We start from the raw sequence: 25,728 nt of genomic DNA, 5'->3' as shown, positions 1-25,728 counted from the left end.
TCATAGGAAGTACATGGATGTCTAAACAATCATCAAGATGTGCTCTATCCACAATATCATATGGGCTGATTGGTAGGGACATGTATGTGCCCTTGAGCTCATTAGTAAAGAACTTAGTCAAACCATAGTGATGTATTTCAACTTTGACTACCTGTTGTATTGAAGGGTCAATGTCATTCATAAAGGTGCCTCTGGTGTAGGAATGTCCATCAAGGTCTACAAACCAAGGCATGACTCCTCTAGACCAAGATCAAAATTCATGTAAGAACAAGGTCTATGCGTGTTGGCTCAAATCTTGTCAAATTCGGCGTAATCGGACAAAATATGGTAAATTGTTTCTCTCGAGATGTATCTACTCTAAATGTGCATAAGTGCATGTGAATATGACGTGTATGGGATGTGCAATGTGTGTGTGAAGCAAGGAGACAAATTAGGTGGAAGAAATGAAATTTTTTTTAATTTTTTTTGATTTTTTGGTATTTTAAAAGAAAAATATACACAAAAGACAAATAATCAAATGTTAAATAAAAAAGTAAAAAGAAAAAGTTAAAAATACTCAAAAGAAAAACAAGAAAAATAAATGCATTTTTTAGTTTTTATCAAAATTTTTGGTGATTTTTGGAAGGTTTTTTCTATCTTGTTTTCAAAATTTTCTTGATTTTCTTAAATTTTTGATCATTTTTAAAAATTTCTTGGGATTTTAAATTTTTAATTTTATTGGAAAATTTGTTTTTTTAAGTTTTTTTTCTCTTTTTCTGTGAATTTTTTGCATATTTGAGTGTGTGTAGATATATATGCATGTATATACATATTTATGTGAGTGTGTGTATATATGCATGTATGTAGGCACCAGGTAGGCACTAAGTAAGGAAGCACAACATCCAATTGTTGAATGCTTCCTCTTGGGTATAGTCACTCTTTAATTGTGGCATTGCGGTCCTTGATTCACTCATGTATGGATTACCGCAATGTCCCTTGGTTTTACCACAATTGAATTGTGATGATATCTAAAGAGGTGCCACTAAACTATTGGCACTACTAGCCCCTCTTAGGTCTATTAGTATGGTCTAGATCTATGTATTTAATTTTAAGTGTATATATGCAACCTTGTATATGTCTCCATATGTGAGTGTGTAGATATATATGTATGTATATATGTACCTATGCGAGTGAGTTTATACATGCATGTACGTAGGCATCAATAAGTAAGGGAGCATAATATCCGATGGTTGAACATTTCCTCTCGGGTATAGTCCCTTGTTAATCATGGTGTTGCGGTCCTTGATCCACTCATGTATGGATTACTGCTTTTACCACGATTGAGATTGTGGTGATATCTAAAGAGGTGCCACTAGAACTTTGGCACTACTAGCCCCTACTTAAATCTAATAGTTTATAAATATACATGTTTATATATACTCATGAGAATGTGTATATATATATTTGCATGTATGTTTTTATCTTTCTACCTCTCTCTCTACGTCGTGTGCATTTGCTTCACTCTCTATGCCCCTTCTATCTGCCTTGATCTACCTCCCTCTCTACACCCTCTCTATCTACCCCTAGTTAACATATCTCTCTATGCACTATCTATCTACATTTATTTTCCTCTTTAGGCTTGGATTAGGTGTAGACTAGATAGAGATTAGGCATAGAGGTTAGGAAAATGATGTAGATTAAGTGTAGATAGATAGAGAGAGGTGGTGTAGATTAGGTGTAGAGAAGAGGATAGAGAAGCATTGCAGGAGAAAACATATATTGGTAGTACCACCTTTTGCACTTTTTGGTGGTTCCACTTATCAAAGGTGGAGACTGATAAATTTTTTTGTAAACACACTTAAAAATTTTCAGAGTGTATAGTCTTAGATTCTACTTTCAAAAAGCTATCCATTGATATATAACAAGGTCAAAGATATTAAACAAGGTCAAAGCTATCCATTGATATATAACAAGGTCAAAGCTACGCATTGATATATAACAAGGTCAAAGATATTAAACTTGAACCATGAAAAGGGTTTACAACCAAAGTACTATGCAAGGCACCACTTTTTGGTGCCACCAATACATGCTTTGGCCTGTGTAAACTAGGTATAGATAGATAGAGATGTGTAGATCAAGTATATGGAGATTAGAGCGATATTAGGTCAATATTTATATACTAATCTCTTGTAGATGTCGGGATGAGAGACCATCGGCTGTGGGGAGAAGCCCTATTTCTTTGGTTGGTTTCTGTCTTGTAGCTAGCCCCCCCAGGATTTGACTCTTGAGGTGGTAGGTCCAAGCAATAGATTTAGGTTTATCTATAGTTATTTAAAGGCAAGTTTGAGTGCATCTATCTTTCTTTTATTTGTAGGCATGGCATCCTTATGGTTATGGTGGGGTTGGTTCATCTACTCAGGTTCCTCATCCACGGCCATACAATACACACTTTCTTTACGAGAGGGGTACTTGCATTGGATGCGGGGTTTTTTTGGCCACTACTACGTTCTTTCACATTGGACCACATTGTGGGGGAGTTAGGGAGGGGCTCCATACATCTAGATGCTTGCACCAACTGCACCTTTTTACTAACCCATGCCCCTTCCATTGCAGGGGGGAATTCCAAACTCCGAGCAAACCTTTCCGAGAAATCATAAAAACGAGCAAAACCCAACAAGATACATATAGAACTCAAATCATAAAAACTTTCCCAAGGTGATTGTCGCATCATTCCATCTGTCAATACACTTAATCGTTAATGACCCAACTTGAAGAAATGGAAGAGTGCCACATTTGTTGTGAATGCCAAAGGAAGGCTTTGATATACTACAGAAGCGAAAAAAGAGGCCCTCCACCTGTAGCTACACAAGCACACATGCGTTGCCTGTGATTACTGAAGCACACATTGGATTCCTGAACCTTTACTTTATACTGCAACCATCACAAACTCCTCTTTGAGGGGTCATTCCGAATCCGATGCCAACTCTCTCGTTGTGCTCCCATATGCAGCAACACTATTAGCTATTATCTCGCTAAGATCCCTGACTTCATCTTTCTGCAGATTCCACCTTTCCAGGATCTGCCAGCCCAAGGAACCTCCACTAGGATGTTGAAGATTGTGCAGCCGCGTCTCGAGTTATGGCAAGATAGATACACTCGTACAGAGCTTGGTGGCTATAGGTATGGATGAAATGTCTGATTTACATTTCGTCGGTTGCACTTTGGAAGCAACCAAAGGAGTAAATATGTCCGGAAATGGCAAAGGGACAGCAAGAGGGCAAAGGGAAGCAGACACTCGATAAAATGGGGTGCGCTTTCTAGTGTAAAAATTTACAAAGTCCTGTGGTAAGGGAGGGCTACTGGATCTGAATATACCACCTCATTGTTAGCCTATTACAGATAAAAAGCATGCTACACAATATTATGCAAGAGCATACATGGAGGTGAAAAGTAATAGCACTATTTACCTTGCGATGAGGAGCCCTGAACAACCACTACATATGAAGCTAGCTGATCATCGGTTTCAATCACACCAGGTAGTAGTGGCTAGAACCTTGAGAAATCGACAGCTTCATGCTTCTCTCGACCTACAAAAAAATGCTATCCATTCAGCACAGCCAGACTACGGTAGCTCTAAGCTTTACGCACCGCCTTTGTGAAGTCGCGGAGCGGAGCGTGGGTCGACTCTCTCTCACACACACACACAGTGAGCTTACACAGTACAGTACGCAGAGAACTGTTAGAAGGGTTATCTCCCAATTCCTTAGTATTCACAAAGTATAAGTTAGTATATACAAAGAGTTAGAGGTAAGTGAGTTAGGCGGGCGGCCGGCCATATCCGCATAAGAGGCCACTTGGGCTTTAATCCCAACAACCTCCCACTTAAAGTCCAATGTGGCACTTTAAGTAACTGTAAATCTATGAACATAAATGTACAAAGATTTACATGGCTGCCATCTATCCAATGCCCAAGAACTCACGACAATGCACAAAGCCCTCTCCTGGAAGTCCCTTTGTGAGTAGATCAGCAGGATTGTCCTTGGTGTGGATCTTCAGTAGTTGTATCTGCTTGTCTTCAAGTACTTCCCTAATGAAGTGATATTTGACATCAATATGCTTAGTCTTCGAATGGAACACTGGATTCTTTGCCAATTGTATAGCACTTTGACTATCACAATATAACTCTGGCATATCTGCATTGATGCCCAAGTCTGCTACCAGTCTACCAAGCCAAATAGCTTCTTTGCATGCCTCATTTGCTGCAACATACTCAGCTTCAGTAGTAGACTGTGTAACACAATCTTGTAATCGAGATCGCCATGATATGGCACCTCCAGCCAATGTAAAGACATAGCCTGATGTAGATCTCCTCTTATCCAAGTCTCCTGCATAATCTGAGTCAGTGTATCCTCTGACACTCAAATCCTGACTACCATAGCATATGCGCATACTCTTTGTATGTTTTAAGTATCTCATGATACCTTTCACTGCCTCCCAATGTTTCTTGCCGGGATTTGACATATATCTGCTAACCACTCCCACTGCAAATGCAATATCCGGACGTGTAGCAATCATTGCATACATCAAACTACCCATATGGAATCTTATCCATTTCAGCCTTTTCTTCCTCAGACACAGGACAATCTTGTTTGCTAAGTTTCACATGGTGGCAATGGAACACTCAATGCCTTTCCCTTCTCCATATTGAAACGTTGCAAAACCTTGTCAATATACTCTGTTTGAGATAACCAAATCAACTTCTTTGATTTGTCTCTCTCAATGCGCATACCAAGTATATGACTTGCCTCACCCATGTCTTTCATGTCAAACGATTTTGCCATCTTTGACTTCAAAGCTAAAATTTCTTCCAAGTGTTTGCTAGCAATCAACATGTCATCCACATACAAAATAAGGATCAGCCAACTGCCATCCTTAGCCTTCTTTGTATATAGACAGTGATCGAACTCATTACGTTTGTAGCCTTGAGAAAGCATAAACTGGTGAAACTTATGGTACCATGCCCTCGGTGATTGTTTTAAGCCATAAAGACTCTTTAACAACTGGCATACCAAATGTTCCATGCCTTTCTCAACAAACCCTTATGGCTGCTGCATGTAAATTTCCACATCTAAATCACCATGCAAGAACGCTGTCTTGACATCCATTTGGTGCAACACCAAATCCAATATAGCAACCAATGCAAGAAAGCATCTCAATGTAGTCATCTTGACCACTGGAGAGAAGACTTCATCAAAGTCAATGCCTTGTTCTTGCTTAAAGCCCTTGGCAACAAGCCTTGCTTTGTACTTTGGCTGACTATCATGAGCGGTGATCTTATACCTGTAAACCCATTTACAAGGTAGAGCCTTTTTGCCCTGTGGTAATTTAACCAACTTCCATGTCTGGTTTTTATGCAGAGCTGTCATCTCTGACTGCATGGCCAACTGCCATTTTTTCGAGTCAACCATTTGTAATGCTTCCTTGTAACAAGATGGTTCTCCGCAATCTGTGAGCATGACATAATTTAGAGATGGTACATAACGATCAAGTGGTTTGGAGACACGCTCAGAACGTCTCACCACAACAGATTCTGCCTCTCTAGCCACTATAGGCTGTGCTGACCATGCTGTCTTGATGTGCTAGCACTAGGTCCATCTTCCCTGAAGACAACTCTTCTGATCTCCTCTGTCTTCTCTGGCTTAGCGTGAAACTTGGCTTCATTGAAATGCACATCATTGCTACGAATAAGCTTTCTGGACTCAGGATCCCAAAGCTGGTAACCCATCTCGCCCGATTCTCCGTAGCCAAGAAATATACACTTCTTGCTCTTTGGTTCTAACTTATTTCTGAACTCCTTAGGAATATGGCTATAAGCTTCACAACCAAAGACTCTGAGATGCTTATACGAAGGTGCCTTGCTTGTCCATAGCATCTCGGCCACTGCACTCTTATCCAGAACCCTACTAGGAGACCTGTTGATCAAATGGACTGCTGTAGCCACTGCTTCCGCCCAAAATCCATAAGGCAACTCAGCATTTGACAACATGCTTCTGACCTTCTCTTGTATGGTCCTATTCATACGTTCTGCAACCCCATTCTGTGAAGGATTATATGGTGCAGTAAGTTCCCGCTTAATCCCTTTTGCTTCACAAAAGTCTTGAAAAACTTTGGAAACATACTCTCCACCATTGTCAGTTCTCAAGCACTTTAGCTTCTGACCACTCTGATTCTCCACCAGCTGCAAGAATGTCTTAAAGACCTTGAGCACCTCATCCTTGTGCTTCAAGAAGTAAACCCATACTTTGCGAGAATAGTCATCTATGAATGTACAAAAGTACGCTGCTCCCCCTAGTGACAAACTAGGGATTGGTCCGTATAGATCACTGTGTACAAGAGCTAACCGTTCGTCCCTACGATTCCTCTTTGATCTGTGCGGTTCCTGTGTTTGCTTACCATAAACACAATGCTCACAAAACTCGAAATCTTGAAATGAAAAGCCAGGCAAATAACCATAATGAGAAAGTATTTCCATTCCTCTTTTTGACATATGTCCCAACCTACGATGCCACACTGACACACTTGGCTGCTCAATCACATTAATTACATGGTTTTTAACCTCTGAAACATGTAAAGTGTACAAAGTTTCTGACTTGCTGCCATGTGCTACAGTCATCGAACCTGTGGAGATCTTCCAAGCGCTGTTCCCAAAAACTGTCACATAACCCGCATCATCCAACTTCCCTGTACTAATCAAGCTCTTTCGGATTGCTGGAACATGTCTGACATTCTTGAGCCATAAAGAAGAGCCATTCTGAAACTTCAACTGCACATCTCCCACTCCAAGTATGTCACAAACCTGCTCATTGCCAAGTCTGACATAATCTTTAGTAGCCACATATGATGTAAACCACTCTTTGTGCGGAGAAACATGTAAAGATGCCCCTGAGTCGATAATCCAATCACTCATAGCATGTCCATCCTCTGCAGTCAAGAAAACAGAATCAAGATTGCTTGTAAGGAAGATGTCACCAGCTGCTATACTAGAATCACTGTCTGAACCAGATCCTGTGACATTCACCTCTTCAATCTTCACTGAACTCTTCTTTTCATCTTGCTCAGAACTCTTTGTTTTTCCTTTTTCTTGTTTCCACTTCGTACAGTCTCGCTTCATGTGACCCTTCTTGCCACAATGGTAGCATTCTATGTCATCCTTTGACTTCGAATCATGAGACTTACTTCGGTTTTGTGCCTTCTTACCCTTCTTCTCTTTAAACTGTTGTCTCCCTCGAACGACCAAAGCACTATTGCCTTTGCCTTTGTCAATGTTCTTCCTGTTCACTTCCTCTGTGAGCAAGCTACCTTCTACATTGGCACTTGTAAGACCTTCTGGCGCGACATAATTACTTAACGCTGTACGAAAAGTATCCCAATTGTCTGGCAAAGTGATTAAGAGAAACATAGCCTTCACTGAATCTGGAAAGACTATCTCCTGTGCTGTTAACTGGCTGAAAATTGTGTGAAATTCATTCAGATGATTTGACATGGCTGTCCCTTCCTTCATCTTCAAATCCACCAATTTCTTGAGCCAGTAAATCTGAGAAGCAGCACTTTGTTTCTCGTACATACCACATAGCTTTTGCCATACGCCATACGCTGTAGTCTCTTCTGCTACGTTGAAGTAAACATTTTCTGCCAGTGTCAGCATGATTGTGGAACAAGCTAACTCGTCAAGCTCTTCCCACTCATCTTCAGCCATACCTTCTGGTCTCTCCCCTTTGAGCTTCAGTGGCTTCACTTGTTTTTTCTGCACCAAAACCTGCCAAATCTGCTTCTTCCAGAATAGAAAGTTTGTGCCATCCAGCTTCTTTATGTTGTAAAGAGTCTCACTTTGAGAAGATGCCATATCTGCCAAACTGTTTACTCCTGAGAAAAATCCGGCAGAGTTTCCCCTGTAAACTGGCCTCTGTACACAGTAAACAAGCTGTAATCAACAAGCTGAACACCTCTCCTCAAGAACTGTCAGTATTTTGAAAATTTTTTGACAGAGTCTCCCCTGTAAACTGAGCTCTGGGAACCAAAAGATAGCTCAGAAAACAATCATAAATAGCTGACCAGTGACAAATCTAAAAAATCTCTGTAATATGCTGTCCTGTAAGCATACACTGTCTCCTCTCTGGGCGATGACAGAACTTGTATCTGTCTCACGACTGAACCCTGAACAATGCCTCAACGGCCTGACGCATAAGATGCAATCCAGTGTCTACACAAAGTCATACATCCTAAGGGATAAAAGTCGCGAAGAGGATGCGTGTAGAGGGGAACTCCAGCAACCTAATCCACCTCACACTGGGTAACCCAGCCCCCAGTGCTTGGCTTCAAAAAACCTCACACACGATCCTCTCAGATGGCTCAGCAAACTGCCCAGAACTAACATACATCCTATAATAGACCAATCACTGTCCTATGACCGCTGCGGCGGTCTGTCTGCTAGCGTGACTCACAACTAGCAGACCCACAATCACAATACATCAATATGCAATACATGCCAGTGGTGTCAAGCCGTCGTATGGCCACACCTTCCCTGGAACCTGGCAAGCACAAGAAGTAACAATGCAGACTGCAATATATATATCTGATGATATATATGTGTACCTGGTCTATAGATGATGCTCTGAAGACTAATAAGTGATGTATGTCGATGCCGATATTGATGTTGACCACCTCCTGCTTGCCAATCTACACAAGACGGATTTCTTTGCGGCTGAAATCTATCTTCTGCTGTAGTGCTCAGAACGAAATTCTGAGGGCATAAACGGCTTCGAAAGGGGGGTAAAACCCCAAGTCGCCTGATGGAAACGCTCCCGGAACGCCGAGTGTGAATTTTCGAACTCCGGATCGAGAATCTGCCGAAAAAGTGCGCGCGCGCGCGATTGCGCAAATCCGCACTGAACCAAGGCTCTGATACCAATTGAAGTCGCGGAGCGGAGCGTGGGTCGACGACTCTCTCTCTCACACACACACACAGTGAGCTTACACAGTACGGTACGCAAAGAACTGTTAGAAGGGTTATCTCCCAATTCCTTAGTATTCACAAAGTATAAGTTAGTATATACAAAGAGTTAGAGGTAAGTGAGTTAGGCGGGCGGCCGACCATATCCGCATAAGAGGCCACTTGGGCTTTAATCCCAACACTTTGTTGATGTGAACGTCTGCCTTTTTGCAAAACCCAACCACGAGAGAAAAGACCTGGTATATGCGGTGCTGGCATTGCCAAATGCATGAGTGGCACCCGTCTCCCCATCCGGCCAACAAGACCTCGACCAAGCTTTCCATGTCCATAGCTCATGTACACACTGTATTTGATGGATCCCCAGAGGAAAGCTCTATCCGTAAAGGTAGAGTGATGCAGCTAACTGCAGCCGCTAACTGCAGTCGCATATACTGCACTGGTATGGAAGTGTTTTGAATCTTCAACCGCCAGGTATTTTGACACTTGCACAAGCATCCAGAGTCAAAATAGATCCTCCAGAGTCAAATTTGCTCACCAGCTATCACCTCTGTTAACTTGGTTGAATGTAAGCACCGTGCAGAGTAAAACAAAAAAGGACGCGAATTCAATGTATTGCATTGCCTTGCAGGAATCACAATGCTCCCAACCGCCGAAAACCCAGTTTGGAATCTGGCAGCATGAGCCCAGTCTCCTCCATCTTTTTGGACTTATAAAATTGACCGTAGCACCACCAAAGAATAAGCAAGGAATGGGTACGTACCAAGATATACATTAGAACTGTCAGCATGGGCCTCAAGTTATTGTAAATAACACAGGCCAAAGCTTGCATGAGAGCACCAACTTAAGAACATGCGAACTGCTAGACCAGCAAGAGTCTGAATGCTCATCGCCGTTTTCACCTCTTGCATTGCCCTGCGTTGTAGAGAAATACAGAAGATCTCGCGCTACGTCTCTCTTTCATGCACTCCTCTCTCTCTCTCTCTCTCTATATATATATATATATATATATGTATGTATATATAAAAACTCTCTGTAGGAGTCCACGCCGGCGTGGACTCCTTCAGAGAGTTTTTTTCACCTCCCATGTTTTAGACAGAGGATTTCGGAGATCGCGCTACGTTTCTCTAGCATCCCAGAGATCACGCTATGTTTCTCTCCCATGCACTCCTCTCTCTCTATCTCTATTAAAAAAAAACTCTTTGAAGGACCCCACGTCGGCGCGGGCTCGTTCTGAGAGTTTTTTTTAATAGAGATAAAGAGAGAAAGAGTAAATTCACATGCTTATAATCACCGTCTCAATGCATACATTGGCGCACATTCCTACATTAAACAAAAAATGTGTGTGTGTGTGTGTGTGTGTGTGTGTGTGTGTGTGTGTGAGAGAGAGAGAGAGAGAGAGAGAGAGAGAGAGAGAGAGAGAGAGAGAGAGAGAGAGAGAGAGAGAGAGAGAGAGAGAGAGAGAGAGAGAGAGAGCTAGTTCACATACTTCAGTGGTTGCCTATTTGTGCGCAACTGACAACTGACCGTGTTATATTCTTGTGAGAACTACGAACAGTTGTGTAATTGAGTAAATATAGTGTCTCAATTTGTGAGAACCTAAAAAAGTACATCACGAGTGTTAATTTATTTGTCGTGGTCTACGATTCTCAATCTGCTCCATCTCCGTGTCCCCGGGGAGGTCACCTAATAAAAATGTAACCTATCACGTGAGTTCAACAGAAGGGTATTTAAAGTTCTTGAAACTTACAGAAATATATATATATATATATATATATATATATATAAGGGCATTATTTTTTTAAATTTGAAAAAAACTTGCAGATTTTAAAAGAAAAGGGTACATTATATGCTTAACAAAATCCACAGATAAGGGGTTTTACAAACACGTCTTGAACGCACGTGATATGGTAGTTTTACACATAGTGAACCCCCTGAGTCCGTGCCTAGGAGGCGTAGGGTCGCAACTGGTTGCATTTTTTTCTCAATTTCTCATCTGATCGGCAACCAATTGGGAAATGAGCCTTCACCTGAACTGGCTCAGAGAACTCTGAAAACCCAAAGAGCTCTTTCTAAAAAAAAACTCTCTAAAAGAGTCCGTTCCAGCACTCAAAGAGCTCTTTCTAAAAAATACTCTTTGGAAGAGTCTGTGCCGGCAGAGACTCTTTTAAAGAGTTTTTAGAGAGAGAGAGAGAGAGAGAGAGGAGAGAGGAGAGAGAGAGAGAGAGAGAGAGAGAGAGAGAGAGAGAGAGAGAGAGAGAGAGAGAGAGAGAGAGAGAGAGAGAGAGAGAGAGAGAGAGAGAGAGAGAGAGAGAGAGAGAGATCTAAGAATCTCCTCTCACTGGTGGATGGACATGGCACATCTTGGTTTGGCAGGTCCCTATGGTCTCCAAAACAATGCGTTATCAATACAATGCAATTCTTTCCCTCATCCAGCTAGCAAAGATTTCCATACCACCTTATAGATCTTGAGCAGACACAAGCTCAAAAGAGATTGAATTTTGTTGCAACCAAATTAAGGCCTTCTTGATATCTACTAGTTTTTTTCAAACGATGATCCAAAATGGAAAGGAGCCGCATGTTTAATCTAATTTGTGAAAGAAGTTGTTCAATTGATACATGAAGCGAGATATACGTTGTGAAATTTGGATGCCACCCTCATATTACGAAGGCCAAAGTTGAGTCCACATAAGGAGGCCATAAAGTTGAACCTCTGTGAGATGCTTGTCATAGATCCTTTAGTAGTTAATATCAAGGCCAATACCCATGAAAATGTGGATAGCTTAGGATAGAATCATATCATTGCTTCCCACATTGTTGTGTTATCAATGAAGAAATAAGCAAACAAATGTATAGTAAAGGTTCGTAGGCTTTAATGGCTACAAATGTATAGTAAAGGTTTGTAGGCTTTAATGGTTACTCATGTTTACCAGCTATTTATTGATTAAATAATGATTGAATGAAAGAGAGTGCGACTGAAACCATCAGAGACTAGCAATGGTGCTGGCATTTATTGTTTGGGTTTAGAGAAAGCTCTCTCTATAGAAGAAGTATACATATACTTGAGAAACTCACTTAATAACTTTGCTCGACGGTTTTGAGCTTGCTCGGATAAGTTCGCTCGATGTTTGGTAGAACTCCATTGCAAGGAGCCACACCATTCCATTCTACTCTTGCTCTACTCAAGCCTTGCCATTGTTTCATGGGTGATTGAAAAACTTCTTCTAGCAATACACGATGGCATTTGTCTCAGGGTGGCCAACATTGTGACATGGAGAGCAGTAAGGGATCCTATTGGGACAATTACTTTGGTGGGGGGGGGGGGGGGGGGGTCACCCTTTTTGGAATGTGCCACTCCAGCTATAGAGGATGAGGACACTGATGCACCCATGCCAGGTACACAAGGTGCTACTATAGGGTCAAGTATGGTGGCAAGGTCAATTTTGGCACTACACGAGGCAGGGCCTTTCACTGTCACTTGCAAATTCTTATACATTCAACATATAAGAATTGTTTTGTTAAGTTTTGAAGACCAATTGCTTGATCATGCATGCTATGTTGAGGAAGCATTGCATGCTCAATTTCCAAAATCCAATGAATCGCAAATCCAGAGAGGAGCAACATGGCAGATGCAGAGTGGGAGTGGGCCATGTAATAAAAGGGCAAAGAATCCACAATAGCTCATCCCATAGACAACAATGTGAAGCTTAGGCTAGGAAAACTCCTATGCACTATGGTTTGGGAGGCAAAGCAGCTTAGGAAGATAGATACACAATTTATTTTTAGTTGTTCAATTTTAGTATGGAAGATTTTTTAAAAATTATGAAGCTTTTTGGTTATTTTAACTTAGGAAAACGTCACTTTGACCCATCCTACTAGTAGAGAGATGGTCAAGTATCGAGAGAGACACACAAAGTTCGATACTTGTTGGTGATGGTTGTTGGAAAACCATCATATCTTGTGAGCAATCTTGCCTCAATAATTGTGTCTCTATAAGTATAATTAATAAATAATGTAAAAATCATATTGAATTATTGATTTATTTTATTTGGTTTTGGTTGTTCTAGAGTCAGTGCGATCAAACTTATGTATCTCTAGACGATGATGAGAAGGACGATGACTTAAATTGATAAAAACAAATTGTAGTCCTCTTTTAAAAGTGTGAATATGGCACATTAAACCCTCATTTGTACATAAGATTCATTTAGAAATTTGGAATTATTTGTTATTAAATAAAAATATTTTTCTTTTGTGCTTCAAAATATGTAGGTAAGGTGTGACTTGTAATTTCAAATTTTTCTTTTGGTACACTTTCCAACATTCAATTGATATTTGATAGGTTTTTTGTAGGTCAAGAATAAAGATGCTCATTTGGTCCATCTAGAATTGGATGGCATCTTTATTTTTTGAAAGTTATGTAGCGACAATATATGTGGTAATTCTAATGGAAAATTACGTGGTAATAGTCATAGAACTATATCCACACTTTTTACTGCACGTATTGTTGTTGGACCACTACAACGCTCTTTCTTGCCGCTATTTCCGCTCCAAAAAAGAATTCTCTTTCTTTTTTTGTTTGTTTACCCGCGGTAATATTGACAATTCTAGACTTTTTCTCTTACAGTGTATGCCACCCTCCACAACACTTTCTCCAAATAGGCCCATCAAAAGCTACCTTTTATCATTCAACATCTTGTATTACCACAAAATGAGAGTAGAAATTAGCAATAAAGCTTGCAACAGAGAGAGAGAGAGAGAGAGAGAGAGAGAGAGAGAGAGAGAGAGAGAGAGAGAGAGAGAGAGAGAGAGAGAGAGAGAGAGAGAGAGAGAGAGAGAGATCCCTTGTCTGAGTGAGAGAGAGAGAGTTCCTAGATTGCAACAAACCCATGAGTCTTCTCCTTACTGAACTTGAAGGTTGCAAGATACCGAAAAATTGATGAGGAGCACTCTCATATGGTGTAATACAGGACGTAGTAGTAGCTTCCACAAGGTTGGGTGGGTGATTGATGGTGAGAAGCGGGAGGGCTCCACTAATATAATAGCTTACTCCAAGTTGGGTGAAGCACCCTCATTATATCCTATTATCCTCCAATTGTGAGAGAGGTGAGAAATTTGTGAGCGTGAAGTAAGAGGGGAGGATATGGTATAACTGCACCTCTATAACAAGGCAATGATGCTACACCCAAGCCTCCACCTTCTCAAAAATTGTTTGCTACCCAAGTCCCAGCTTTATGATCAACATTGCACCTCCATCCTATGTCCCTTATAAGCACTTGGAGGCATCAATAACATGCTCTTACCCATCCAATGCTTACCAACCTCACCTTTGCAACACCCTGCTCTCTTGAATGGGAAATCCATTGAAGTTGGAGCGGCTCAAGTCTCTGGTGCTTGACATATGGGCATTTTTTGTTACGGAGGCACCAAAACAGAGACCAAGGATCGAAGGGCTTTCTTGCATCCCTCATCAACGCAATACCTCCACTCCTCTCTTGGATCCCTTACCTTTTGCCGCTATAGGCTACTCTAAAAGCACCTATGGCCCGATACCTACCACCTCTCAACGTCCAAGCCATTTTCATCACGGCCACCTTTGCCTCAATGTCCATAGAGCCTTGCAACGAACTATTGAGATATATCCCTCTCCCACTCTATTGAGATATATCCCTCTCCCACTCTAGCACTACCAACTTCATGCCCAATATCACTACTTTTATCTGTTAGGACACAACATGTATCCCTCTTACACCTCTCTTTCACCAGATTCAAATAGTGATATTGCAAGTGACTCAAATTATTCGATCTCAAGACTAGCATAGAGAGGTGATGAAATTTGAGAGAGAGGGAGTGCATTCAAATTGAATTGGGCTTGCAAGTTCAGCTCGCCATTCCAACTACATGCCATGTGGTAGCATGTGGGTAGGTGAAGATCAAAATGGTTGAGTTCTGACACAAAAGACCCTAGAAACTCCAAGCGTTCTCATAATCAAAAGCCTCGTTGAACTATGGGCCCAAATAGGAGGGATGGTGGAGGATGCATATTGCACCATGTGGAACTTCTTTCCGCGGAATTTCTCCTCCAATTATCTTGTTATATAGATTAGAACGATAAGCATAATCAATATATACCATACATGCATGTACATTGCTATATACAAATGCACAAATAGCCATCTACAAAAACTACATAATTGCATTTACATAAATACATATCTTCAACATCCTAATCATGCGTATGCACACTTATTTACAAAACCATACATGCATACATATATTATTTGCACACCCCACTAGGGCCCTCTTGCTCCCAATTCAACTAGATCTTCTCCCCCCCCTCTCTCTACCATCCTTTTCTCTTAGTTACATGTTGAATCTTGCAATGTCTACACCAAGATCTAATGGAGCACTTTTCATCTACAATCTCTCATGTTTGTACAACAAGGAGCCTCTCTCACGCACTCCCACAACAACATCTATGCGACCTTCTTCACTCCCAATGGCCCCTATGTAATGTTGTAATTTTCTTCACACTATGTTGGGGGGTTGTTGTAGCATAGGCAATGGCATAACCCAGGACCAACAAAAAATCTCAATCCATGGAATTTTTGCCCCAACTAGGGCTTGGAAGCATGAGCGTGATGGAATGTTTAGAATGAGAAGATTCAAGGGGTCACTTTACTGTCATAGAGAGAAACCATAGAATTTGCCTCCTCTAATCAAGTTTGCAAATCTACATTGCACACATTATGCCATTGAAGTTATCCTCTACCTTAATCCTCCTATCAGTACTCTTAAACATGCACACACAAGAAATGTGGTTCACATGTCTACTCTGCATCCAGCCACTCAATGCTAATTTCATGCACAAACAGTAACACACACACACACACTTTGTGGAGAGAGAGAGAGAGAGAGAGAGAGAGAGAGAGAGAGAGAGAGAGAGAGAGAGAGAGAGAGAAGGAAGAAATTTCCCGCATACATTATGACCAATGCTATGGCTAGAATCAATTAAGTTAATAGACATTAGACATCTAGAACTAATATAACTTCACTTGAAAGTTGCACCCACATAATCAATGCACAAACTAGATTAATGACAAAGAAAGATAATTTGATTAAAAGAATCAGAAGTTACAAGGGCATGAAAATCCCAAGAACCTCATGACCATCTCCTCTACAAAGAGAATAGCTCACCCAAGAATGTCTTACCTCTTATCTTAGTGCTCTTTTATAGGCATGGACTTCAAGACTTTTTACAATACATTTGAATTTATCCCTTTGCCTATATTTTAGTAAAAATTCGAACTCAAATGAGCCCAAGACCCTTTAAATTATAAGTAGGAAATATTGTGCATGTCCCTTGCACATCCTTATCTTGGTGCATAATTGGTGTAGGTGTTAGTCCCACTGCTAGCATTCCTCCCCTCCTAATTTGGTGCACATCCCCATGTACCATTGAAATAGAGAACGGTGCATGATGGAAGATACATCATTGGAAGCAATGCTAAGCTATAAAAAATAAAGCAAGTCATATGTATGAAAGATTAACAAATAAAAATAGAACATGAAGTGCAAAAAAAGATCATGCAAAGTGAATTTTCTTCCAAAAGATGGTTCTATACATACCCAAAAGCTAAAAAAAATAAAGAAAAACAATAACTATTATGAAGATTGAACCATTAAAAATTTTAAATTTATTTATCCTAACAAAAGCAATCATATATGAGCCTAAGCTAATGCAAGTTCATATAAAAAATCTCAAAAATCCATTAGTACATTTTCACTTAGCTTTGAATGAAGCTTATGGAAGATTTATTTTTATAGTATTTCATAGAGAAAATTAAAATCACGACACGAGAAGGTGACCAAAATAGGAGATTAAGGGGGTTGATTAGTCACTAATGAAAGTGACCAAGCCATTATTTTTTAGAATAGATTTGAGGTTCTATAAGAAAAAGCTCCAACCCACTAGCTTTTCATACGATTGCTTTTTATAAAACATCAATCAATAAGGTTAATTGAGAAAAATCACGGCTCTTTGATCCTCAAGCACAAAATTGACAATGTATATAGTTGAATAAAAGATAATCACATTGCTAATTCCTTAAAATGATTGTAATAATGATAAGAATCCTATTTGGCACAATAGAATCATCCATAATTGTAGCTAGCTCTCTTTGTGATCTCACATAGAAATATAAGACCCTTAGTATTTTTCACTACCTTAACCTTAGCTAGCCGTGGATGGTAACTGTAATTACAAACTCCATTATTGTATGGATAGTATTATGCAAAATAACTACAAAATTGAGACTTCTCACAAAATAGAAATTTGTTACCCATAGCTTGTTCTGCCTCTAGCTCTAGATTTGTTTCATCCTTAATCATTCACCCCACCAATTTTGATGCATGTACTCATGCAACATTGTAGTCAACTAGGGTTTTTGGAAAATATTTTTTGCTTGAGTCCCTCCTTGGCCTCTAGCTAGGTCTTCAACAATTTTGGGCAAGGGCATGATAACCTCATGGCATGGATACACCATATAGTACATATGTGTCTCTTGGTTGAATGGCCTAAAAAATTGTGATTGGTTTTCAAAGTAGCCCCTTAAGAAATATGGTTTGAATTTTATCATGTAATCCTTTGTCATGAATAGGAGTCATGCATACAAGCCCATGAAAACTAGATTTGGAGGCATATAAGATAAATCACATGCAAAGTTGTGATGTTTTTCTAGGAACCTATTGAAAGTGTATCATGTGATTCTAAAATTGCATTTAAGGCTCCAATACAAGCCAATAGCATCTTATGACTCAAGAACATCATTTGGCATGTATATCAGGAACTTTTGTTAGTATCTCTATAAAGGCCGTGAGAGTATCTGTGATATTTTTTTGTGGTTCCTTTGTCTGCTTGTGATTCTGGTAGAAGAGGATAGTTTAATAATTTTGATCTCTTAGTAAGAGTGTGCATAATCTCCTAGTTTCTTGTTTATTGAATTGGAAAAAATAAAAGATTGACTTGGAGGTGGAGAGGTGTCTTCATGAGAGAAGATTTTTCATTGGGATGCGCAGCTCTAGCCACCTCTGCCTCCATCCAGGTTGATGATCCAATACATGTTGAGCTTCTCTTGGGAGATCAAAGTTGCATCATACTTACCCTTGGCATTTGGAAAGAATTGGGAGAGTGGCTCCTTCGTCTTCAAAATGGCCTCATGTTTCATTAAAGGGAGTTGTAATGTTTCCTTGTGATATACTTTTTCTACTTCTTTACTTAATAAAGGTGATTGCTACCGACTCCATGATAGCAAATAGTGATCTAAACCAAGAGTGTGTTGGTTTAAAGTAAACTATTTATTTGTGGATATTGTTTGTAATATATTTGAAGGGCCATTCTAAGGAGCAAGTGTGTGGGTGGGCAACAAATACTCACCATATCTATGGTAGTAGAGTAAGAACCACATACACATAAAATGTCAATATGTGGGATGCAACTAACCCAACTTGGAGGATACAAGAGTTTTTCAATCCCTTCGTAAGCATAGTCACAAATTATTACTCTCAAGTGTCAATCTGTAGTGAGTGTCAATCACCAAAAGGTAGTCCTTCCAAGTACAAGCACACATACATTTTTCACTAAGCGAAAGTATTCAAAATAGAACCAAAATTTATAGGATGGTAGACAATATTAAATAGAACCTCTCTACGGTTTCAAACCTTTTATCCGTCAATCAAACAAAATCATGCGTGTTTTTAGGGGCCTAAAAATTCCAAATGGATGTATAAATGAAGCAAAACAACAAGAAGATGGCCACACCAAAAACCCAAAAAACTTGCAAGAGATTTATACAAGAAGCAAGAGAAGAGACAAAGTACTTAGAATGACAGAGTGATACTTTCATTTATCCAAAACATAGGTTCAATTTACAATAATTGGCCTTTATGTTTTTGTGAATGGTCAAAACTATGGTCCTCTTGCCAATATTGCTCATAAAACTGACAAATTAAATGCACTCGGTAATTCAGTTACAAGCTAGAAGCCATTGGCCCCGAGTTACGCAATAAAGGCTCACATATACAACCATAAAAATAAGAATTATAGTTGTGAATTCCTCTTTGGTTGCATGTGGTTCTGCTTTCAATGGCATTTGCTAGCTTACTAGCTGTTAGCATTTCCCCCTTCCTAACTTGTGTCGTTTTGTGACATGACAAGATGTAGGCTAGTATGCAAGCTTGTTGTCTTTAGTAAGGACATCAAGAGTCCTTTGCAGTTGAGATGACCTGAGATTGGCTATTTGTTGGACTTGGAATGATTTATTCCTTGGAATGTTCTCATAGGTCTAGACATTGTTCTTGTAATGGATAAACTCCAAAAATGGAGACTCCAAAAATCAATGCTTATTGTCAACTTCAAATTTGACATAGTGATGCACAACATGTCTATAGGCATAGAGAAATGCATATGACTTGTAAAAAGTGTAAATCGACACATAGACTAGTTCCACATGTCCCTGTTGTTATACATGAAGTTGTTGGTGATTTGAGGCATAAAAAGATAGTATAATGCTCCCACAAAAAGTGTAAATTGACACATTAGTCCCTATTGTACTACATGAAGTCGTAGGTGACTTGGAGCATAAAAAGATATTGTAACGCTCCCATAATGGGGTGAGAGACTTTGAAAATGACTTCATGATCTGTGATGATGTATGATTTGATAAGGGGACTTAGAAAATAGATGCGAACACTCTAGTGATAAAAAAATCCCCTCTTTTTGAGCAGTTCATAGCATTGTATTTTTGCAATGGGAATTGGTATACATGCTATTATAAAGCTATCAAAAGATTCTTGATATGATTGGACCTATTCACGAGAAATTAGGGCCATAGTTAGTTGTGAGGCTTGTTGTGCATGGATGTGAAGACCTTGTAAAACCCACTATAATGGAAATGGCCTATGAACTTTGAGAGTAGCGGAATTAGGAAATTAAATAAAGCACTTTTGTGAGATTACTTTGTGAGCATAGAGGGTGAACTTAATTGATGATAGCAACATGACATTGGTACTTAGTTTACTTGGCATAAACAATACTTTTTCAAGAGAGAGAGTTTAAAGAACATACAATAGTTGAGGACCGGATTCATACGGAGACGGCGGTCCCCCCTCCAATAGGCATTTCTAATATAGTTTCTCCCATCAAGAGAGACTTGGTACAATACAATCTTTGTGTTCCTTGTGACCTAGGTGATGCAATGAAGATGGAAAGTTTTAGGCATCATAAACATAACATAAACTTTGTAGAAAGAATTAACTATCCCAAGCCTCACTCCCAAGACCTCAAACACCTTCGAAGGTGGAGAGAGCTAGTGGGGAATGAGGGTAGGGAAGAGGAAGAAGAAACATTCCACAGGAGAAAGAAATAGTTCCTCATTTACCTTCACTCTTCTTAGTAGCATACATGATACCATAGTTATGAAGATGGAAAAGATGACAAGCTTAAGAATTGAAGCATGGATCTTGGTCAGATTTGCATTCCATAGCCAAGAGTGCTGGTGTAGGCTCTCACTTCTCACAAGCTTGGAGAAGAAGGTGGAATTCCTCTACTTTCACCAAGTGAGAATGAATCCACAAAATGAGTATGTGTGTGTGTGGTGTATACCCCCCCCCCGGCACCCACCTTGCTTGCTTGGGGCGAGTTCTAGCCTTTTCACATCCTTCAAGCTCATTGGACCCCTCTCCCCCTTGCCAATCACATGCAACATGCATTCAAGTACATGGGTAGTCTTTGGACAAGTGTCCTCCTTACCCCTTAGAGAGAGAGAGAGTTTGAAAATATCTAGATATTTGCTGGATTGAACTAGAAGCTCATTGAACCCCTCTTTAGCCCAACCAATAGCATTCAAGCACACCATGTGGCTAAGCATAGGGAGAGTCTGACATGTGTCCCATGTGACCCTTGAGAAAAGGGGTGCCCTTTGGGTGCGTGGGAGGTTAAGTCAAAGATTCCCCTAACTTTGGGACTTTCCCCTCCTTTGTAGGGTCTCTTTTTGACTCAAGCACCTTACCCCCCATGCATGGGAAGCTTCTCAAGCACCTTCTTCTCATGCATGGGAAGTTTCTCAAGCACCTTCTTCATTAAGTTTGTAGAGTCTCTTTTTGACTCAAACACCTTACCCCCCATGCATGGAAGCTTCTCAAGCACCTTCCTCATTAAGTATGAGAAGCACCTCAAGTACCTTAGTCATCAAGCATGACAAGCACTTCAAGCACCTTAGTCATCAAGCACGACAAGCACCTCAAGCACCTTAGTCATCAAGCACGACAAGCACCTCAAGCTTAGGTCGGGTTCCCACCTCAAGCTCGTTGCCTAAGGTCAAAGGACTTTTAACACTGTTGTCGTGCAGAAACACTGCTCGCAGACGCTAATACAATGAGAACCAAGCCAACAACAAGTTGTCAACCTAGGATGGAGTTGATCCGCAGGCTCATGGAAACAAATAGTTGATTGTCACTCAACTATTCGACCTTCTCTAGACAATCACTACCAAAGGAAATCATTCTAAAGCACTCTAATCATACTAAACTGCAATCTTTCCTAGAACACTTCCATTCACCGAAACATGGTCAAACATTGTCGATTCGTCACGAAACTCAAGGATCCTACTCTACATACCTAGAAGACACTTCCCTGAAGTTTCTAACCTAATCCACAACCGGTAAACATATGGTGCAGAAATCGCGTATAAAGACAGGCCGAAATTTACAGGTCATCAAATCTGGAAATGTTTAGTCCTAAAGTGTAGTTCTACTCACCGTGAACGCAATGACATAAAGCAATCACAAAACGGACACACGGATAGAGAGAAAACTCACTCGGAAGCTCACGGAAGAGCTCTTCACGAAGAGCTCTTTGCGAAGAGACTGAAACCGCTGAAGCTTGGCGTCGAAGCGTAGCTCTTGCCGTTGCTAACACGATGGCGTAGTCACTTCCACAATGTAGTAGTCATAGCATGCAAGGGAAAGGGAAGAAGACCTCTCTCACTCTCACACACAGTACGTAGTCACCGTACGTTTAGATAAACCCCCAAAAATGATTAAAAGACCCCTTAGGTTTACAAAAGATTGGCTTTTATACCTCACCCTTGGAGGTATCATCTCATCAAAAATGAATTCTACTATCTATCAGGGGTGTTGTTCAGTAACAAATACAATCACATATGTTCCAAAAATTTTCTGGAGCCTGAAGAATAAATTACATTTAAGCTCATCGTGTGAATAGTACAAGAAAAATGGGATTTCGGATGCGGTTGATTTGCAGGTCAACACTCCCCCCTTCCGCGTTCAGGTCGTCCTTGACACGATCTTTGTCTGCTTAACTTGCCGCCTGGGCCATCTTCTTATGCCCGTTGCTAATGGAAGCCTGGTGGCTTTATCAATTTGAGATAGGATTCATATCTTACATTCCCCAGAGTGATAGTAGGGCCGAAGATCTTGCTGTCGTAAGTGAAAAATCCTATATAAAACGCCTCTTCGAATGCCTGCATATGATAGCTCGGCAAAAACATAACTCTCTGATAGAGTAGATGCAACACTTCAGGTGATGGCTGGTTTGAGAGGTCGTAGACCATCTTGGCGAATGTGTCGCCTGTTGATAGTAGACTTGAGTCAGTAGCTTTGGAGGGCGCGAACACTTCAAGACAGGCCAGTAAGGTTTTGCATATTTTTCTTAGCATGATGCACGCTAGTTCAGGAGAGCCAGTGAATATCCTAATGGCGCCCTTTAGGGTTTTCACCATATAGGCTGCACTTATTCTCTCTCCTGCACTAGGTGGTAGCAATGATGGGTAATTTAGCCATGTTGCGTGTGTTCTCAATAATCTGAGATAATTGGCCCATGATCTGACATGTGGCACTGGGCAGTAGGCACAATCATCCCTTATAGCCGTAGGTGCTTCCACCAAATTCTTCAAATATGCCGGATATTTGATGAGCCAGGCTTTTCTCCATTTGGGTTGAGAATCTACAATTATTTTCACATCTGCATTGCTTTGTAGATCTCCTTCATATATGGCTACTGTTCCTTCGGCTTGAATTCTCTTTTTGGTTGCTTCGACTTCGTATTTTAAAAGAGGATATGGAAGTGTTGGCTGCATCCACTCTTCTCTTAAGATTGATGTGGCGATCCCTTGAGCACCCAATGAGTGGATAATTCTTTTTTCCCATTCTATGGCGGCTTTGTGATCTTCCGATGTAGTTTGTTCTATCAGATGCTGCAATCGGGCCTCCTCTTCAACTGTTAGAGCCTGTTCCTTTTCCTCTTTCTGCTCCATCTCTTCCTCAATAGGCTTAGGGTCTTCAGCCCCTTCTGGTATTTGCATGTGCTGTGTCTGAGCACTCACCTCTGTCTCCCCCGTGCTTGGTCCTGCTTGGAGCTCTTGCAGCTGTCTTTGTACATCTACTTCCCTTTGAGTAGCTGTAGCTGCATTTTCGACCAACAATTCTTGAAGCTCCACTCGTTGTTGGCTTAACTGCTCGTTGTTGGCTTTTAGCTTCTCTTCTTCTCTTACAAAATCTTCAGCTAAAAGAGTCCTTTGTCGTTGCTTAGACTTAAGAGAATGCTGTAGTCCTTTGATTTGCTCTTCGAGGGCCTGCACTTCTCTACTGATGTCTTCCGGTCGGCCTCTCGCTGCCCTTGGAGTTGCCCATAGCCTTTGGATTGTTGTGTCTTGAAGTTCCTATCTGGCTTTCAGCTCCATGATCTCATCTTTGGCAGCTTCTAACTCATCTTCCACCTTTTCTTTTTCAAATGTGACACTTCGGACCTCATTGGAGGCCTCTGCCATCTAGAGTGTTAGTCCATCTCGTTCCGCTTCAACTTCTTTCAAAATTCTAGATACATCTTCAAGTTCATGCTCTGCATCATCTGCTCTTAGTTTTGCATCTTGAAGGTCTTTAAAGAGATGATCATATTCATCTTGCATGTTCGCTTCTCTTGTTCTGAGCATACTGTTTTCCTCAGCTAGTGTAAGAGACCGCGTCCTGATTCTGTCCAAGAGTTGGTGCATGTCTCTTACATCTTTCTCATTATCTTGCAGTATGTTCTGTCTAGTAGGCCGATCAATTGGCCCGGAAAATGGAACTTGGTACCCCATGCTCAGCATCACCCTTGATGGAGGAGGCCTATATGGGCACTCCAAGGGTTTCCAAATGTAGTGTTGGGGAATCTGTTCCATTCCCGGCACTTCAGGTTGCTCTTGTTGCTCTTGAGATTCTTCTCGTGCTTTTCTATCCCCCTGTGATCTTTCCGCAGCTTGTGCTGACGGCTTTTCTTCAGTCTTTTCCTTCCATAGTGGGTGTGGCACTCCGTACACTCCCTCGGCTGCTTCTTCTTCTGAATAGCCTACATTGAGCAGGTCTTGAAAAGTGCATGTGTCTTCTTCCTCCTTATCCTTTGGTGGTGTCTGCACCTCTCCCTTCTGTTTTGGTGAGCTCTTTGGAGGGGTGATTGAAGGTTGAGGGCTGGGTAAAGGAGAGAGTGGCCTTGGAGAGGGTGATTTCCCACTTTCCTTCTTTTCTTCTTGGGCATCTTTTGCTTCAGCAGGTATTTTCTTCAATCTCTTCTTTATGTCCTCCAGTTCATCTGAAGTGAAAGGCTCTAGAGATTGTTGCTCTATCACTCTTTCCGAATCTTCATATGATTTAATATAATGATCAAATTGATCTTCGAGTGGTCGGGATGAGCTGCCCCCGACTCTTGTTGGATCTAGCACCCAGTATTCTTCAAAATCTCCCTTCAAGGCACTTTCGGCTCTAAATTGGTCAATTAGCCGTTCTATCCTTGCCGCTTTTTGGCTAGTGGTCTCCTTGGGCTTTGGCTCCTTGGTCATAATTGCTTTGCCTTTCTTTCGCGGAGGTTGTTCCGCTTCCTCTTCATGTACTATTTCTAATCTCTTTCGGAATCTGGTCGCAATCCGAATGGGTGGTGCTACATGTGGCTCTTCCTCTACATCCTCCTCCTCTCTCAGCCACTCATTCTGTGATGGGGGTGCAGGCCATTTTCCTCTGGCTCCAATTGCTTCGTATGCTATCTTGGTTAAGACCTCTCCCCCGTCGATGTATCTTGGCTTCTCTGTCCCCATTTGTACCATTTGTTCATGCAAATACTGTGCATAGTTTACCGCTTTAGGCACATTGCTTCGGATGGCCCATGTCACTGTCGTGGCAACGACATGTGGTGGTGCCGTATATTTATGAGGTCTTTTGCTGCATAAATGGAAATACTGATTGTACAGCTTGCAGATTCTGGCTGCTCTTGGGTCCACCATGTCTTCCCATGTCTGATTTGGCTTCTTCTTTTGGTGATAAACTTCTAAAGTTTCTCTTCTTTCCTTGACAGAATTCACTTCATTTCCCATACTTAGGGCATCTGCTATCACCTGTGGTGTAATCATCACCTCGACTTTTTTGGTTGTCCAAGTCGGTGATCACAGCCTTGCCATCCTTCTAAATTGTGCTTGTGAGCTCATAAACTCTTTGTAGATCCACACCTGCTGGCTCTGCACTGAAGAAATTGTGCAAGTCTGCCCTTTCCAACTGAGTTAGCAGAGCTTCTTTGTTTGCATAATCAATGATTTTTCTTGGGTTCATAGGGATATCAACTGTGTTCCCTTGAGGATCTCTGAAAGTGCCTTGGTATATTGAGATCCCTTCATCCTCAAGTGTTCCGTCATCTATCCATGCTT

This window comes from Adiantum capillus-veneris, chromosome 11, assembly GCF_014529385.1.
Source record: "Adiantum capillus-veneris isolate H3 chromosome 11, ASM1452938v2, whole genome shotgun sequence".
Taxonomy (NCBI): Eukaryota; Viridiplantae; Streptophyta; class Polypodiopsida; order Polypodiales; family Pteridaceae; genus Adiantum; species Adiantum capillus-veneris.
The sequence above is the reverse complement of the archived record's forward strand: the minus strand, read 5'-3'. Positions refer to the sequence as shown.